Here is a 12,905-nt window from a genome sequence, read left to right as displayed (position 1 = left end):
CAATTAGCAGCCTTCTAATTACCAAAAGGCAATGGCAAAGTCAATTATAAATAAAAAACAGAGAAGCGCTCAACCATGGAACGAACAATAGCATAATAGCTTGTTCTATAGCTAGTTACCCCCCCAAGAAGAAGTCTCCCTAAGGGTGATGCAGGAAGCCAGATGTAGACCAGTTGCTCAGTGTGCCTAGAGGGATATGGCTGCACCTCACTGACAAGGCTCACACTAGGCTGAAACGTACGTCTGGGGTTTTGCGTTTTCTTTCGTTCAGAGAAGAATTGCCTGGTATTTTTCAGGACTGGACTGAACTGTTTAGTCAGGGTCAGAATGATATACTACAGGAAAGTTCTTCTTTGTGAAAGGAACATGTTGAGCAAAAAGAGGCTGCTTCTTGGGTGGTAACTAGTCATAGAACAAGCTTTTATTTAATTGTTCGTTCCTGGGTTGATTGCTTCTCTCTTTTTATGTATGCAAATTATGACCCTTGGGGAAGTCTCCCTAAGGGTGATGTGGGAAGCCAGACTTGGGCGCGTTGCTTAGTGTGCCTAGAGGGATATGGCTGCACCTCACTGACGAGGCCCACGCTAGGCCGAAACGTTCATCTGGGGTTTTGCTGTTTCTCTCGTTCAGAGAAGAATTGTCTGATATTTCGGGACTGAACTGCACTCAGGGGCGGAACTACAGGGGGTGCAGAGGGTCGTAACTGCGACTGGGCCCCTGAGGGTGGGGGCCCAGCTTGAAAAAATAAAATTAAAAATTTCCAATAAAAAAACATTGACCTGCCACTGCCTGCACTGATATAATGTAAGTGAGAAATTATGCTTCACTAGTGTCACTGACTACAGGGGTTAGTGTTTCTGATTTACCCATTGGTGTTTGTGTGTGTATGTGTGTATGTATGTATGTGACTGTGTGTGTATTTATGTATGTATGTAGTATGTTTGTGGAACCAGTAAATTACAGACCTTGTTACTATAGCATGAGGGGGGTAGCGGGGGGTAAACAGTGTCACTATACAGTACCACAATATACAGTACGGGGGGGGCTGGACCATGTCATTGACTACTGTGGTCACTTAATAAAGTACTGGGGCAGGTAGGGGCAGGCCAACCATCTCACAAGCAGATTACAGACTGTGTCACTAATACAGTACTGGTGAGTTAAACAGTTTCACTATATACAGTAATAGGGGGTCAGACCATCTCACAGACTGTGGGCACAGGGTACCTCCTTTTGCAGACATGTAATCTAATTCACATTATTTTCTGTGTTAAATGTAAAATTCTTGCACCTGGGCACTGTGGGTTCTAGTTACGCCTCTGACTGCACTGTTTAGTCAGGTTCAGACTGATATGCTACAGGAAAGTGCTTCTCTGTGAAAGGCACATGTTGAGCAAAAAGAGGCTGCTTCTTGGGTTGTAACTAGTCATAGAACAAGCTATTATCTTATTTTTCGTTCCCAGGTTGAGCGCTTCTCTCTTTTTATTTTGGCAAAGCCATATATGGCTGCTATTTCTAAACAAAGGGGATCACAGAGAAGCTTTTACATTTATTTGTGCCATGATTGTACAAGCAGTATGTAAATAATTTGAGTGAAAAACCCAAAGTTTGTTTATATGATCGCATCTGGTGGTGAAATAGTGGCATGGAATATACCAAAATGAGCCTAGATCAATACCTTGGGTTGTCTGCTTAAAATAATATAAAGTTTTGACAGGTAAATAAAAATAAAACCAAGGCTCTATTTCTGATTAAATGGAGTGATAACAAAATAATTCTCAGGTATTTTAGGCAAGTTCTTCTCTGAAAGCCCTGGTAGTGAAGGGGTTAAAGGGACATTGTACACTAGTTTTTTGTTTTTTTTTGCATAAATGTTTTGTTGATGATCCATTTATATAGCCCATCTTGGAGTGATTTTAAAACAAAGTATAGTTTTGTTTATTTTTTAATAACAGTGTGCTGATTTTCAGACTCATAACCAAGCCCCAAAGTATCAGATGTAGACTGAAGTCTACCGATTCCTGCTTTTTCCAGTTTATGTAATGGGTCTTTTCATATGCAGGAAAGGGTGAGGGGTGAGTGTCTGCTCTTCCTGCTTTCTCAGCCCCTTTCAGTGGGTGTCCCAGTCTAAGCCCATCAAAAGAGATAAACTGGGAGCTTCTAAGTAAGTTTTTAAAAGGCTTTATAGTGTAGACCAGTATCTGTGCATATTCTTTTTTATAGAATTGTATATTACATGCAGTTATATTAAAATTGGTGTATACTGTCCCTTTAACAACCCCTACCAATTCCCTAAATCCGCTTACACTTGTATTGAAAATAAATAACCTGTAAAAAAAAATACTAATGCTAAAATCCTCCATCCTAGTTAAAATTAAAAAAAAAGAGAACTTCTTTAATAGGTTCCTTTTCAAAGTATTTCCACTACAGTCTGACTCCTCCCTAGTGGCCTCTTCTTTATATAAGTGTGGGCTGGGAGATTGGCGGGCTAATATCAAATGTCAGTGTGCCTTTATTGTGATTGGCTGGTTTCTTCTCATTAAAATATAGTGTAAAGAAGATTTTTTTTAACACTCCTTTGTTGCAGCTGCTGCATATTAGTATGCTAGAGATGTAACATAATGCTACCAATAATTATGCTTCTTTCATAAATAAATGGAAGGTTAAACATAATGGAAATGGGTTACTTCACATTAATGAAGCTCTTCAGATAAATACAGAATGATCCATATGCTAATGAACTTTTCTTGGTTCATATGAAACATGGTAGTGTATAGACTTTTCGCCCTTTTTACCTTCTAAAACTAATAGTACTGTATAATTCCCTTATTAGAAGGGTGCCTCGCAAATCTTGTGACAAGAGTTATGGGGATAGAGTTAAAAAAAAATCAAGTATATGTCCTTTAACATTGTCAGTAATGATTGTGTCTCCAAATTGATTATCAGGGATAGGTCTCTAAGGGCACAAAAAAATGTAAGTTAAAAAAACCCTCTATCTCTCTTATTGTCTTTTCCTGAATGTACTGTATATACATTCCTTGTATTTAAACAGCTTAGCGGGACATGAAACCTACATTATTTTATTTAATGATCTAGATAGAGGATAACATTCTAAACAACTTCCAAGTTTATTTCTATTATATAATGTGTTTTATTCTCTTTGTGTCCTTCATTGAAAATGTATTTCTATAATCTGTTTCGTTTTCTTTGTATCCTTTGTTGAAAAGTATATATAGAGAGGCTCAGAAGCTGCTGATTGGTGGCCTCACGTATATACCTCTTGTCATTGGCTTTCAGTTTGCTCCCAAAAGTGCATTACTGCTCCTTCAACAAAATCTGTTGGTGCTCTACAAATAGCCGATAATAATACCAAAGGATATCAAGAAAATGAAGCAAATCAGACAATAGAAGTAAATTGTAATTTTTTTTTTAACTGTATGATCTATATGAACCATAAAAGAAAAATTGACTAGGGGGCAACACTTCAGTGACTGAGTCAGCCACTGTCAGACCCAGACCCCTCCTGTCCTCTGTCTACATGGGGGAAGTTGCAGGGTCCCAGCAGCATAACCTCCTCATGCTTAAAGACACAGAACCAGTCAGGGGCAACATTCAATGTGGGACAAGTGCATTTCCCCCCTAATTTCCTTCCAACTGCAGCACAATTGTTCATAAGAAATGGTTGCATGAAAGTAGGCTTTGTGAGGGCAGCGGCCAGGCTAGTAGGTTGATATGCTAATCAGTAATGTTTTACTACGGTTGGTGGAGGGGGGGGGCGCATTCTCAGACCCAGGCAGCACAATATCTTGAGCCTGCCCTGATTACTAAGGCACCTTTATTTTTATTTTCCTTTTTAAATGTATTTATTTATTGAAATTAAAGTAGGATAAGATAAATCAGATGTTTCAAAACAAAGCAAAGTTCAAAAAGAAATGTAATGTAATACTGCAGACATCATCATCAGGAACAAATGCTAGACCACTTGAGAAAAGTTTTCATTTTATAATAAACTTTCTAAATAACACAATAACTAACTAACCAAGACCGTTCAATGGTCACAACTTAACCAATACATACTCAACGGGAGATCCCTGTAGGCCGGTACTGGGAGGAGAAATGAGACTTGCACAGAGAATGCAATTTCCAAAGTACTGGTGCAAGAGTGAGATTACGCAGTTCGCACTATATGTTACTGTTTTCTAAACTCCAAAGCCCATTAAGTTGTTCAGTGAGCAGAAAGTGCTATTGGGAAAGGGAGCAAGAAGATGATTACAAACTGCCTTGTCAAGGTAAAGCAGATAAGGCTCCTATTTAGTCAGAAAAGACCTAATTCTATATTCAATAACACCTTTCATGTCAGTACTAGGGCACCTTTCTAACAATATAATCATACAGTATTCTTAGTTTTGACAAAAAAGATGATAGGCTTCTCTGGGGTGCACTGAAAAAAAAAATATTAGTTATCGATCACGCAATAACCCAACACTAAACCCGAAGGTGCATTAGGAATATTTCCAATTCCTTTGTTCACCACATAAAAGAATAGGTTTTTATATATATATATATATATATATATATATATATATATATATATATATATATATATATATATATATATATATATATATATATATATATATATATATATATATAGATAGATAGATATACAGTACAGGTGGCCCTCGTTTTACAACGGTTCAATTTACACCGTTTCAGAATAACAACCTTTTTTTCCAGTCATGTGACTGCTATTGAAAAGCATTGAGAAGCAGTGCATTTATTAAAATAGCCAGTAGGTGGAGCTGTCTGCTTGTGTTGCATCAAAGCCAAGCAAGCTGAAATTAATCACTTTAACCAGACCTGAGCTATCGAGCAGATTTCAAAGGAACAAGATCTTCCTGTCTTTAAATCAGTCCAGATTGGAATGCATAGAAAGAACTGTTTGCAGAAAAATGCAAGTGAAGTCTGTGTTGTGTGATTATTTTATTAGGTTTATAATGCTGTTTAGCAAATGTTTTTTTTTTTTTTAACTTAGTTTAATTATATATTCTGTGTTGTGTGATTATTATATTAGGTTTATAATGTTGTTTAGCATTTAAAGTCTTCATTTCAAAGCTTTTAAAATAATGTATTAGGTGTTACTTATTACAATTTTGAGTGGGGCCTGGAACCTATCTCCCTCACTTTCCATTGACTTACATTATAAACTGGGTTTCAATTTACAACGGTTTCGATTTACAACCATTCCTTCTGGAACCTAACCCCAGCGTAAACTGAGGGCTACCTGTATGTATATATATATATATATATATATATATATATATATATATATATATATATATATATATATATATATATACTGTATATATATATATATATATATATATATATATATGAATTTTTTTGTAAAATATATATCTACACCTTTATATCTATATGAATATTGAATATATATATATATATATATTGTATTCACAGATATATATAAATAAATATTTATTTAAAAATAAAAAATAAACAAGTGAAGAGCATAGGAATTTTAAGTATTTATATTCATAATACATTAAAAATTAATGCAAATTACATTGTATGATTTAATGTATTTGACTGGGAATGGCTCAAAGGTATATATATAAATGTGTATATATGTGCATATAATTAAACATATATATATATATATATATATATATATATCAGCTCTTACAAGTCAAACACCTTGCCATATACCACATCCCTTTTATTATTAGTGCGCCACTTGTAATCTGGGCTATTATGTTTTAATGGCTTATTCATGTCTCCTGAGAATATATAAGCAATATGTTTCTGGCTCTGTATGTATATGTATTATGCACATGGACAAGTGTATGTAATATCATATAGCATGAACAACAGAGCTGATATAAAGTTTATATAGCAGTATGTAGGTGTTTTGCTAAATAGAGTTTCTGATCCTGCATTTATAAAATACATGTTGCTCATTTGAAAAAGCTGGACATCTCTACCCAGAGGATAAGGTAGAAAAAAGTGTGTAGTACATAAGTAATAGGTTATCTGTGCAGCCCAGGACATGAAACCCAAAACTTTTCTTTTTTGATTCAGATAGCGCATGCAAATTTAAACCACTTTCTAATTTACTTCTATAGTCAAATTTGCTTTATTCTCTTCTGGGGCGCAATCCGATATAGATCGCAGTTTGCGGCGCAAGCGAGGGAACCCACGTCGCCCGCAGTTTCAGCTCGCAACTCGAGCCATCCAATATGCGGCGCGGTCACTTGCTAAAGTGGCGCAAGTCTCACAAACCAGCGATGTCCAGAAATCTGCGTAAGTACAGATTTTTGGAGTCGCCAGTGACTTGCGCCACGTTAGAAACTGCCGGCGCCTATAAAACCTGACTAAAGTCTAAATCACCCGCACTGTCTAACACGCCTCCCTAACATAGCCCGACACGTCTAACCCTCTATCCGCTATCCCCCCTCACTATCCTAACAATAAAAAAGCTATTAACCCCTAAACCGCCGCTCCCGTACCCCGCCGCAACCTAATAAAGTTATTAACCCCTAAACCGTCGCTCCCGTACCCCGCCGCCAGCTATATTATATCTATAACCCCCTAAAGTGAGCCCCTAACACCGCCGCCATCTATATTAAAATCATTAACCCCTAATGTAAGCCCCTAACACCGCCGCCATCTCTATTAAAATGATTAACCCCTAATTTAATCTACCTACCCCGCCGCCAGCTATATTATCTATATTAACCCTAAGGGCTCCATTTATCATTGCAATTCTCCTACATTTACGCCTATAAATACGCCGGCGTAAATTCTCTCCTATGTATTAAAACAAAATACGACTAAAAAAACTGATTTTCGACCGAAAAATCCGACCACTCTATTCTATCTCGCCAAGGCGCACATGTGCGCCGATTGAAGCTTAAAACAGCGCTTTTTCGGTCGTATTTTCATCAAATCGACTAACAGATCGCCAAATTTCATATTTATCACTATTTTGCGCCATGGGAGAACCTAATATTCTCCTACAATTACGCCGTCCAAAGTTCTCCATATCAACTGAGGAGAACATTTCATTTACTTCATTTTTTGTGAGAGAGAAGATGGAATATTTTCTGCTGTTGGCTGCTATTTCTTTGGCAAGGGGCCGTGAAAATCATCTTGATGATGGTAATATGCCCATACGGAGACGCCAAAGAGTGCCTAGAGTTTTTTTACCCCGGTGTGGACTACAGGCATTGTCTGATAAGGAGATAAAGCAAAGATTTCGTATAAATAGGGAGAGTATTATAAATCTTTACTCTCTGATCCAAAATGACATAGACCCTAGGACAAGAAGAACAAGGGCGATACCTGGACTTTTAAAATTATTAGCAGTTTTGCATTTCTTGTCAACTGGTTCATTTCAGGCAGTCTCTAGTGCTGTGGTGGGCATTAGCCAGCCTTCATTTTGCAGGCATCTAAGAATTGTTTTAAAAGCAGTTTTGAAACATCTGAAGAAGTTTATTTTTGTACCCAGGAATGTGCAAGAATGGCACACAGTTAAGGCATCTTTTTATCAAGTAGCTGGTATGCCTAATGTTCTTGGTGCAATTGATTGCACACACATAGCTTTAAGACCACCAGCTTTAAGGGAGGAGCAATACAGGAATAGAAAAAGCTTCCATTCACTGAATGTTCAGGCTGTTTGTGATGCCAACCTCAAAATTTGGGCTGTGCGTTCAGGATTTCCAGGTTCCTGCCACGATTACCATATCCTCAAACAATCAGCATTATTTACATCGTTTGAACGTGGAGACATGCCCCATGGTTGGCTATTGGGTGAGTTTAACTTCATATTTGTTGTTGTTATTGTTTTTATGTTTAATTTTGGTTTTCAACTTTGAAGGACATAGATTTTTAGTTAGATGTATATACACTTTAGACCTTTTTTTTGTGAAAATTCATTTTATGATCTTTTCATTTATGTTATTATTTATTTCATTAATTTCTGTATTTCTAAAAGTGCATATAGATTGTTATTCCAATGTAATAATTCTTTTAATTTTTTTATTTGTAGGTGATAGTGGTTATCCGTGTAGGCCTTGGCTTCTGACACCAGTACCATCGCCCCATACACGTGCAGAGATCAAATTCAACGAGTCACACCGTAGTACAAGAAGTGCTATCGAGAGAACCTTCGGTGTGTTGAAGATGAGATTTCGTGTGTTGGACAGGTCAGGGGGAGACTTGCAATACTCACCAGAGAAGTGCAATGACATTATTTTAGTATGCTGCATGTTACATAATATTGCAATATCTCAAGTTAACGATGATGATTTGTGTCTTGAGGATCAACCAGATGACATCTATGTCCCCCAACAAATATTAAACAGGCACACTACTAGGGCCGGTGTTCAAAATCGTATGGAAATTATTGAGAGATACTTTTCATGTAAGTAATTTTTTTTTTTTTGGGTGTGGGTGGGGCAAAGAATTAGTATTATATTTCTGGATTGCTAATTATCTTTTACCATTGTATTACAGAAACCACGGATAACACAGGAGTTTTTTGAAAATTGGACAATAACAATCATCACTACTGTTATATAATCAGACAGATGAAAAAAAAAAGTTGTGTTTATTTGTTATTAAAAATTTTTTGTTTTTCTTCTTTTAATAAAAATTTTTTGAACGAACAAACAAACAGCCTTAATTCTTTTTTGTATTTTAAATAACATTTTTATTGTAATAACAAAAACTTGAATACTGAAACATGTAACATTTTTTCTAAAATAACTTAAACTGTAACCAAATTCTAGTGTTTAACTTTTCAACATGAAAAAAAATTGGAACATTAAAGTGCAAAAACAAGAAATATTAATAATTAATTATTGAGTCGGAAATCTTCGATTCAAAATTTCTAATTTCTTTTTGGAATAATCCCTCTTAAATTCGGAATCAGCTTTTAAAATTGCATTTCTTTCTTCTTGTAATCTGATCAGTTCTTTAAAAAATGCACTTTGCTCATTCCTGAACCCCAATGCCATGTCTGTGAGGTTTTGGATATCATTTACCCTGCCTGTGACATCTTCTGGGTTTATCAATTGTTCTGGTCTTTCATCTTCTTCAGAGTCATTGACCATGATATTCTGAGGAGTTTCTAGATTTGGTGGTGTTGGTCCCTCTGATGTTTGTCCCTCAACCTGAGTCTCATCCTCATCTTCTAAACATACCGAATCCTCAACCAGAGGTTCCAAATTGATTTCAACCTGATCTTCTGTATGACATGGAAAATATGTATTATTAATAGGTTAAATTCTTAAAAAAAAAAAAAAAAAATAACATGACAATTAAATTAGAAGACAACCTACCCTCGAATAATAATATAGAATTGTCCTGCATCGATTGTAGTAAAGCACGAACACCTACAACAACATAAAAATAATATTAGAATATCAACTGCATCGATTTATACAATCAAAATATACATTAGACCACAAGTTATCATCAGTGCTCATCTGTTTTTTAATCATTATTAAAATATATAACAACTATTGTTTGTTTTTTACAAATAACTTACTCTCCCCTTCTTCTCTTTGTACTGTGGATGTGGAGGGTTCTTGGTCTTGTGAGGTGAATTCATTTTCCAAAGGTTGATCCTCTTGTGCATCAATCTCCTCTTCCTGACGTCCCTCATCTTCTTGCTCTAAATAATATAAATATACTTGTATTAAATTTCAATAATTATAGATAAAAACACAATTTCAAATATTTAGATCGATTTCGATCGACAATAGATAGTTATAACACTGACTAGATTAATTTTAATATAGTTCATGTCTCCATTTTCTCCATAATCCTTATCTGACAAATAAAAATGTAAACTAATCACAATTTTAATATCCAATAGCAGAAATCTACAAAATTAAAGAGATAGTGAGCATATCTACATATACTTTCCATAAAGGAATATCTATTGAATCAAAATAATTACATAATAGATTTCAATAATAAAGATATATAGTTTTTCATTCTCTTTTTTTAAATCATGAACAACAAAATTTTGGTGTCGTTTACATTTAACTTACCTCTAAAATCCATAGTGTCTGCTGGGACATCCAGGCCAACCACAACGGCATCACCCATCCGTGCATAAAGCATCTGTTCAAAGTCCGTTAATTCGGCCCTATATCCAGGGCCTCCACCGGTTCCTTTGGCAGATTGCTTTTCCCTGCAAACCTTTTTCTTTATGTTTTTTCTAATATCAGTTACTCTCTTCCGACAAGCCCGCACATCCTTAGGAAAACTTCCTTCAGCTGAAACAGATCTACTGATTTGTGTCCAAATTGTTCTCTTTCTCTGTGGGTTTACAGTTCTTGCTTGGTACCCAATGATTTCATCGTAGTGTTCGATCACAGCTTCGACCAAAATACAATTCTGCCGATGAGTGAACATGATACTTCTCCCGCTTTTGGTCTTTCCAGCTTGGGAAGATGCCATTGTAAAAATGTGATACAATAGAGCGCAAAAAATAACTAAAGTGTTGATACAAACTGAATAAAGTTTTCTTTTATAACGGTTTCCAAAAAAGAATCTAAATGTAGTTGATGAAAATGGGCGTATACTGTCTGATGTTCTGGAAAGATATGTCGCAGTTTATTTTTAATATGGAATACCTGGATTTCCATTTTTGTTTTTAATAACAATTTTACATGTAAATAAAGATAATTTTGTTATGAATAACAATATTAAATTTAAATATCATTAAATTGTTATATGTATCTTTAATTTTATTTCACCTTATCAACGGATACATGTAACATTTGTTAATGTTGCCCAAAAAATAGTGCTGTTGTGGCGCAGTTCTATACAATGTTTCATTGTTATTAAAATGGATAAAAAAAAACCATCAAGTTGTATACTAAAATACGATTCTTGATAATATTTTACAAAATATGTATCCAAATTGAGTGCTATTTGTAAAAATAGGTATTAGCTTACAAAATTGCGCATTTAAAAAAAAAAAATTAGTCCCGTCAGTGAGTAGAGATTGAATAATATTTAGAAAATGCCACGATCCAAGAAGTTCTCTATTGGAGAATTATTGATTATTTCTTACACTATGGATAAATATTTTCCAAAAAAAAGGAAAGGGATTTTCACTTTGGACCAGGACACAAGAAACCGAATTCTCTGTGAAATGGTGCGAAGAGTAAGGAGAGTCTCTGGGCAAAAACGAACGAGGAAACAATGTCTGAAAAGATATAACGACTTGTACCGGAGGCAATCTAAAATGCGCACTTTGATAAAGAGTTATCTTAAAAAATGTAAGCAATATAGATATAAATATAGTTTAATTATATAATCTTAAGTATTAAAAATGTATAGTTTTTAATTGGAATATTTTCAATAAGATAAACAAGTTAAACAATAATAGGATTAAAAGATTACCATTGCCTGCAGATAAGTGTGAATGAATCAAGTTTTTATAGGATTTTCAGACAAATTTTTTGTGTGTTTGGATTTTTAAGAATATATTTTCACAAATTTTTTATTTTATATTTTTTAATAGTCAAAAGAAGAAGAGCTCCAAGGTACCTTCTTCCCATTGATACCAATTCTAGTTCTGAAGGGGAATCAGACCCATTGCCCACAGTTTTTATGGATGAAGATAGGACTCAAGACACAGGTATAAAAAATGTAACTGTAATGTCGAGAAAAAAAAAAAAATTCAAAGACAGGTATTAAAGTAAATTTATCTTTTAACTATTTTTTTTTATAATGCTATAGATAATAGCACTCCAAATAATAATGCAATGGATGAGCAAGGAGAAGAAGATATCGATAACATTGAAGGTAATCTAAAAAAAAATTCTTTGAGATTTCTTTAACATATATATTTTATAAATATAAATTTATTTGTAATAATAATTTTAGGACATGTAGAGCCTACAGAGTCAGAAGAACATTTGGAACAAGATGAAGAACATTTGGAACAAGAGGACGAGGAGGGCCATGAAGAAGATGAGGTTCATCAAGGAACATCAGGTGATTTTTTATTTTTTTTATGTTGATATATCCATTATAAAAACATTATATTTTTATATATATATATATATATATATATATATATATATATATATATATATATATATATATATAAAACAATTGATATGTATGCATATATATATATATATATATATATATACACACATATATATATATCAATTTTATTAATGTGTATATATTTTTTTTAAAAACAAAAATATATATATATATATATATATATAAAAACACAAACACATATTTTTTTTATATATATCAATATATATATATATATATATATATATATATATATATAGATAGATCAATATATATATATATAGATAGATAGATATATGTATATAGATCAAAAAAGACAGATGTAAATATAGAAATAAAATTAATTGAAAGATAACATAGATAGAGAGAAAAATATTGTGTAAGATAGATATATTTTAAAATTACATTATCAATACATTGTAATCAAAATTTTGTTTTTTGAAGAAACTCAACAAAATTTAATAAACTTAGAGGTACACGATGAAGACTCTCAGTCACCTCAATATTATAACTGGGGTAAGTGTTATAGCATTTATGAATAAATATATGTTATTGCTGTTGGTAATTCCATTGACAGATATTTTTTTTACTCTCATGTCTATAAATGCTATTCAAAATAATCAAAATATATATATATTTTTTATTTTTTAGTTCCGGATGATGAAAAAATTGTAATAGGCAAAAAAGAGCTCCTTGAAGTCCTGCTTAAAGCTGAAACTGGACTGATAAGCAGTTACTCAGCAGTCAGGAAAATGAGGCTGAAATATGAAAACATGTAACTTTTTCATTTATGTGTTATTAAAAAATTTATG

General features: G+C 33.8%; 1 long non-coding RNA gene across 1 annotated transcript; it reads left to right on the top strand.

Annotated features, from left to right (window-relative positions):
• Window positions 1-11,298: 11,298 nt before the first annotated feature.
• LOC128659347 (uncharacterized) lies at window positions 11,299-12,020 on the top strand. The gene is made up of 3 exons (XR_008402339.1): window positions 11,299-11,680; window positions 11,782-11,847; window positions 11,929-12,020. It is a non-coding gene; the product is annotated as an uncharacterized LOC128659347 (long non-coding RNA).
• Window positions 12,021-12,905: the final 885 nt, after the last annotated feature.

This window comes from Bombina bombina, chromosome 5 (genome assembly GCF_027579735.1).
Source record: "Bombina bombina isolate aBomBom1 chromosome 5, aBomBom1.pri, whole genome shotgun sequence".
NCBI lineage: Eukaryota > Metazoa > Chordata > Amphibia > Anura > Bombinatoridae > Bombina > Bombina bombina.
Note: the sequence above shows the minus strand (reverse complement) of the source record. Positions and strands in the feature narration are given on the sequence as shown.